Here is a 6,039-nt window from a genome sequence, read left to right as displayed (position 1 = left end):
ATACCTCGGACTCATACTGTGATTATTTCCATAGGGTATTTCTTCAGGTACTTATAAAATGTGAAAAAAGAGTAACTATTTCCTTCCGTTTAAGAGAGCTACTATTAAAAAGCACATATTTGTAACTTCAAATTCTATATAGCCCCCAATGCACTTGGTTATTAGTGCTATATGCCTTGTTCATATAAGAAAATGTCTTTTAGAAGATAATCATTTTGACCTTTTTATTTTTTATACAGGTAGTTTATACAGATGAGTTCCAATCATGATCATACTGAATTATTTAAGCAATAACGAATGTAAATAGACATTAATGTTTGTTTAATCACTGCTGTTGTTTATCAATAGCAACTATTAGTAGAAGCATTTAAGTATAGTTACTTTACACAGTTCAGATCTAATTTCTTTAAAGTGCTCTTATTTTCCAAGTTTATGATAAAACAAAAAGCCTTTCACTATATATACATATAGAACATAAAATCATTGCTGAGGATTTCCCATTTAGAAAATTTTAAAGCCTATTTTTACGATGTCATAAAAACCAGATTAAAGCAGGGTTTTTTTTTTTTTTTTTTTGCATTTTTAAACTTACACAGAAATCTAGCCAGAAACTATGTATCTAGCATTTTTGGAAACAGATATAAAACAAATATAGGAGAAACAGACATAGAAAGAGATATTGATATGGACATAGTCACTTTTATGAATTTATAGTTCCACTGGCAAAACCAAATTATGTTGTGTTAATTGATTTAATAACAAATATGTACTATACTGTACATTATTTTGTCCTAAGTTAAAAGATGACTGAATTAGTCACGAAAAGTCATATAAAAGAGTTAAGTCTTGCATAGTTAAGGAAAGATAGGAGAGGATCAGGGCTGAAATAGTGGCAGAACCACAGTAAGTAATCAAGGTAGATTCAAAGCCAAAGAATAGTCAATGAAAGTTTAATTTAATACCATAACTTATTTTAATTGTAATATTAAATGAATTTTCATTTAGAAAATAGTTTCAAGCCATATATCAGACAAGGGCTTAACATCCACAATATTTAAGTCTTTTCCAATGCAACAACAAAAAGACAAATAACCCAACTTTAAAAATGGATGAAAGACTTGAACAGACATTCTCCAAAGAAGATATACAAATGGCCAATAAACACATGAAAAGATGCTCAACATTATTAGCCATTAGAGAAATGCAAATCAAAACCATAATGAGATACTATTTCACAGCCACAGGATGTCAATTATTTAAAAAATGGTAAATAGGAAGTGTTTGGAGATGATGAGGAGAAATTTTTAACAGTGATTGTGGTGCAACTATAAAATGATGCAGCCACTGTGGAAAGCAATATGGTGGTTCCTCAAAAAGTTAAATAAAGAATTACACATGATCTGATATTTCCACTTTCAGGTATATATCCAAAGAGAGTGAAAACAGGGTCTCAAATAAATCATTGTGCGGTGACATTTATCAGCAGAATAATTCACAGTAGCCAAAAGGTGGAAACCACCCAAGTGTCCATAAGCAACGAATGGATAAACAATATGTGGTACATATAGACAATGGAACGTTATTTGGCCTTAAAAACGAATGAAATTCGGAGACATGCTGCAACATGGAAGAAATTTGAAAACATCATGCTCAGTGAAATCAGCAAGGCAAATATGGACAAAAATTGTCTGATACCACTTATAAGAGATGACTAGAGACAGCACATTTGCAGAGATAGAGAGCAGATTAAAGGTTATGAGGGAGGAATGAAAAGAGGGGGAAGGGGAGTGTAAATTTGCAGAGTTGTAATTCCATCATCACAAGCTGATTTTATAAAATTTCCATTAACCCATCCCCTCTTAACAGAAGCCTGCCTAGGACAGGAGTATTTGTCTAACCTGCTCATCAATACATCTCTAGTGTCTGGGACAATGCCTGGTTCAGGTAGGTGCTTAGTATTTATTTTGTAAACAAATGAACAAATAATCATTGGTTGGTATGCCAAGCACTGTGCTAGGCATGTAGATACAATGATGTATAGGTAGAAAGTCCTGTCCTTCCCTATATTATGAAGTCTAGTGCTACCTAACATTTACTATTTATCATGCACCAGGTCTTGTGCTACATCTCTGTACATTTATTAACTCATTTAATTTTCATAAAAGTCTACGAGGTAGACACCAACACTATCTCCATTTTACAGATCAGGAAACTGAGGCAGAGAGTGGTTTACACAGTTATTACATGGTGGAGTCAGGATTCAGATTCAGTTGGTTCTTGAGGATAGGCACTTAATCCTTGTGCTATCTTGCCTCTCCAATAATAACAAGACTTAGATTCTTTCCCAAAATGTGCTAATTAAGAGCAATTCTAGAATATATGTTGCAAAAACAGTGATCAACTCCTTAAATAAATGACTCCATGGTAAAATTTGTTTGAGAAAATGCTGCATATTATAATTCCCCTTTATACCACCACTATTAAACAATCTTTGTTTATTTAAATGTGCACTAGTATGCTAAATGCTTTGAGCGTTTGAGTAAAGGTATGAGAACTGTTCAGTACACCTCTCAAAAACAGTGTTCTGAATAATACATGTGGCAAATGCCTTTGTAGACTTTGCTTTACATTTAAGTAAGGGTATTCATATACTAACTGTGTCATTTAAGACTAATAACAATACTAGAACATAGGTATTTTTAGTATCCCATATTTTAAAGATGAGGAAGCTAGGAAAGACGTGTTGAGTCTTTACTATACCTTTCTCATGTATAGTAAATTAGGAAGTAGCAGAATCAGTATTTAAATCAGTTCTTCAGATCCAAACCCCAGTGCTCTGCATGTGTAAAGTGACCTGTCTGTAGTGGAACCTCACGTCTTTGCAGGAATATTACCTGGATGCTTTGAATTATTCTTTTTCCCAGCCTTCAGCCCCATGTTGCTTACTTGCATCAAAGCTGGGCAATTTTCAGAAACTAACTTCCTCCCTTAGCACTAAGGGAAAACTTTAAGATAGATGTACAAATTGAATTTCCTTTCTTGTACAATTGAAGAACAGTTAATCAAATCTGTTTTTCAGTACTACCCTGGGATACCATAGGAACAGTTTTGAAATATACTGATCAAGCAAGGAGGGTAATCACCAATGAGAGAAATGGTGTATGTCTTTCAAGATATTAGGAGATTGTGCATAAAGATAACAGCTTAAAAGTCCTGGCTTTATCTAGCTGTAGACATACCAACCTTCTTTTGAAGCTGATTATTTTCATAATAATTCTGATGTCCTTTTCCCCCCATCAAGTGATTTAACAAGATACAAATATTGAACCTTGGTTTCTCAGGGTGCACAAACCAGTGGAAAAGCTTAGGTAAATCTCAATTTCCTTGGGCAGTGTGCGCATGATAATAACTTATGAAATGCTTTGACTCTTATGGAGCACTTTCTCTCATTTAATGGGTTTAACAATCTGGTGGTGAGGTATTGGTTTTTTCTCCATTTTACAGATGAGGAGACTTTGAATAATAAAAGTGACTCCTTCCTTTATTATTCTCTATTTGAATGACTTCAAAGTCACTTTACCAAGGTCATTCTGATGGTAAGTGGCAAAACCAAGATATAAATCCTGTCTATAAATCTCATGCACTTTTCTATTTTCCTCAAACACCTCTTGCATAAGAGGAAGTGGAAAAACTATAAACAAGAGAGACCGAAGAATTTCTATGACATTCTCTGAGCATACTTTAACTGATAAGATATGGTGAGTCTTTACTAGAAAGATTCAAGTCTCCAGATAACATTTGGATATTTGCCAAGAAAACAGTATACATATTATATGGCAATGTGTTTTTAGCTCAACCCCTGTAGTTATTGGTTTTTATCCTTCTTAGGGATTCTGGGTACTGTATATATGGATGATTTCATACTTCAGTTTTTAGAGATGATCATGTCTGTGAATTTGTGGGCTTATAATTGTAGAGCCATGTACACATTCAAAGCTGTAGATTTAGCAGAGAACAGCCCAGAGGAACTGAACTGTTCCAAAGTTCTGGAGAAATAACTTTTGCCACCTAGAGAGCTCTTGAAAGCCCTGACCAATTGTAAATATAGACTTTGGTCCCATTCTCTTTAAGGGATATTGTTAGATTGGTCTTTGAATAATGATTTTTTCTCACTCATTATATAAAGCAGCATGTTTGAAAATTTATACGACTGTATAGTATATCACGATAAGAGGAATTCCTAGATTACATTAGAAATGATTGACAATTTGGCTTATCTTTTTTTCTTAAAAAATGATTGGAAGATAATATAAAATTGATAAACATTATGCCTAAAGAGTTTTTCTAGGAAGAGAAGTAAAAATCTTGAAAGACATTTTAGAAGATATGGTTTGGTGAACTGAATTATGTTTTCCAATTTAGACATGTTCTTGGTTTTGAATCTCTGTCCTGGATGTGAACCCATGGTAAATAAGATCTATCAAGAATGTTATTTTAATTAAGGCACGGGCCAACTGAATGAGGGTGGGGCTTAATCCAGATTGCTGGAGTCCTTTATAAGTATAAGAAATTCAAAGTTAGAGAAAGCCACAGGTGGAGTTGGAAAAAGTCAGGGAAACTTGAAAGAGAAAGAAGAGGATATAACTAAGTGATAGAGGTAAACAGAGATACAAGCCAAGGAACCCTGAAGATTATACTGGTAGATAGAAAGTATGGCTATGCTGATGCCTCAATTTTGGACTTTACCTAGCCTCAAAATTGTAAATCAATAAAATCCCATTTTTTAAGCAAAAGAGACACATAGTATTGAGTCTTCTTTATTTAATCTAGTAGATATTGGATTAGAACCTTCTATTAAAAGAAATATGTCTGATGTTGGAACCTAAAAATAATTAGAGTAATGAAATTAATGCTTTGGACTCAAAGATAATTATCCATTATGTTAAGTGTGGATTGACATCAGACATAATTTCAATAGCTATTTAGAGACTTTCTTGCATTTTCATTATGAGATAGCATTTCTTATTAAAATTTATGGTTATTGTGATGATGATGACGATGATCATGATTTTTGCCAAAAAATAAAAACATTGCTCTGAATATTTGAAAAGGATTTATATATGCACCTGAAAACACTGATTTTCTAGAATTGTGTTGATAGGCTCCAATATTTGCATCCATTTCCACAGAACCAGCCCATACGTAAAATGCACTTATCAGATGCAAAAAAAATACTATTATACTTTGTTTGATGGTATCACTGCCTTGTTTATGAACATTTGACAGTTGAAATAACAACTGTTCTAGAAACAAGAAAGAATTGGAGATTAGGAGAGGGAGGGTAGGATTAAATCCTTCTCTGCAGGAAGACAGGGGTGATGAAAGGTGAGAGATAAAGAAAGCAGAGTTACACACTTGAAAGAGAGTTCTAGATAAGAGAACTTGGAGGGATAAGACTTTTAAAAACGGAGACACAGTGATAAAGAGTCTATTGTAAAACTGATGAATGAAAGATTTAAAGAGAATGCAGAGCTTAGTTAAGAAGAGACAATCCATAGCTTTTAAATATAGAAAGAACCTGTGAACTGTAGGTGGAAAGGAGATCCTGTGCAAACGGGAACTTTAGATATACACATGCTCATCTGTAGAACACACACACACTATACACAGCCTCCTAAAACCCATGACGTGGGAAAATTTCAGAACTGAACATATCTAGCATAAGCATGAAATGCACCTATAATGTGAGTTCAGATGACTGAGTTTTTAAATTGAATTTTAAAGAGTTGTATAATTGAGAAGGCCTTATAACTTCCCTATTCTAATCCAAGAAAGAATGGCAGATGAGATCAGAGAGGCCCGTGCAATAAGCAGATGTCATTTTGAGGAATATATTCTTAATTATCTGAGATACAGTAACACTTCATATATAAGCAGCTGCATTTTAAGTTCAGCATTTAAATATAGATACTAAGGAAACTTTTCTAGAAACAACTGACTTCCAAGTTTGGGAAGAACAGGGACTCTCTTATTTGTTGC

The sequence above is a fragment of the Tamandua tetradactyla genome, chromosome 5, assembly GCF_023851605.1.
Source record: "Tamandua tetradactyla isolate mTamTet1 chromosome 5, mTamTet1.pri, whole genome shotgun sequence".
Lineage (NCBI taxonomy): Eukaryota > Metazoa > Chordata > Mammalia > Pilosa > Myrmecophagidae > Tamandua > Tamandua tetradactyla.
Note: the sequence above shows the minus strand (reverse complement) of the source record.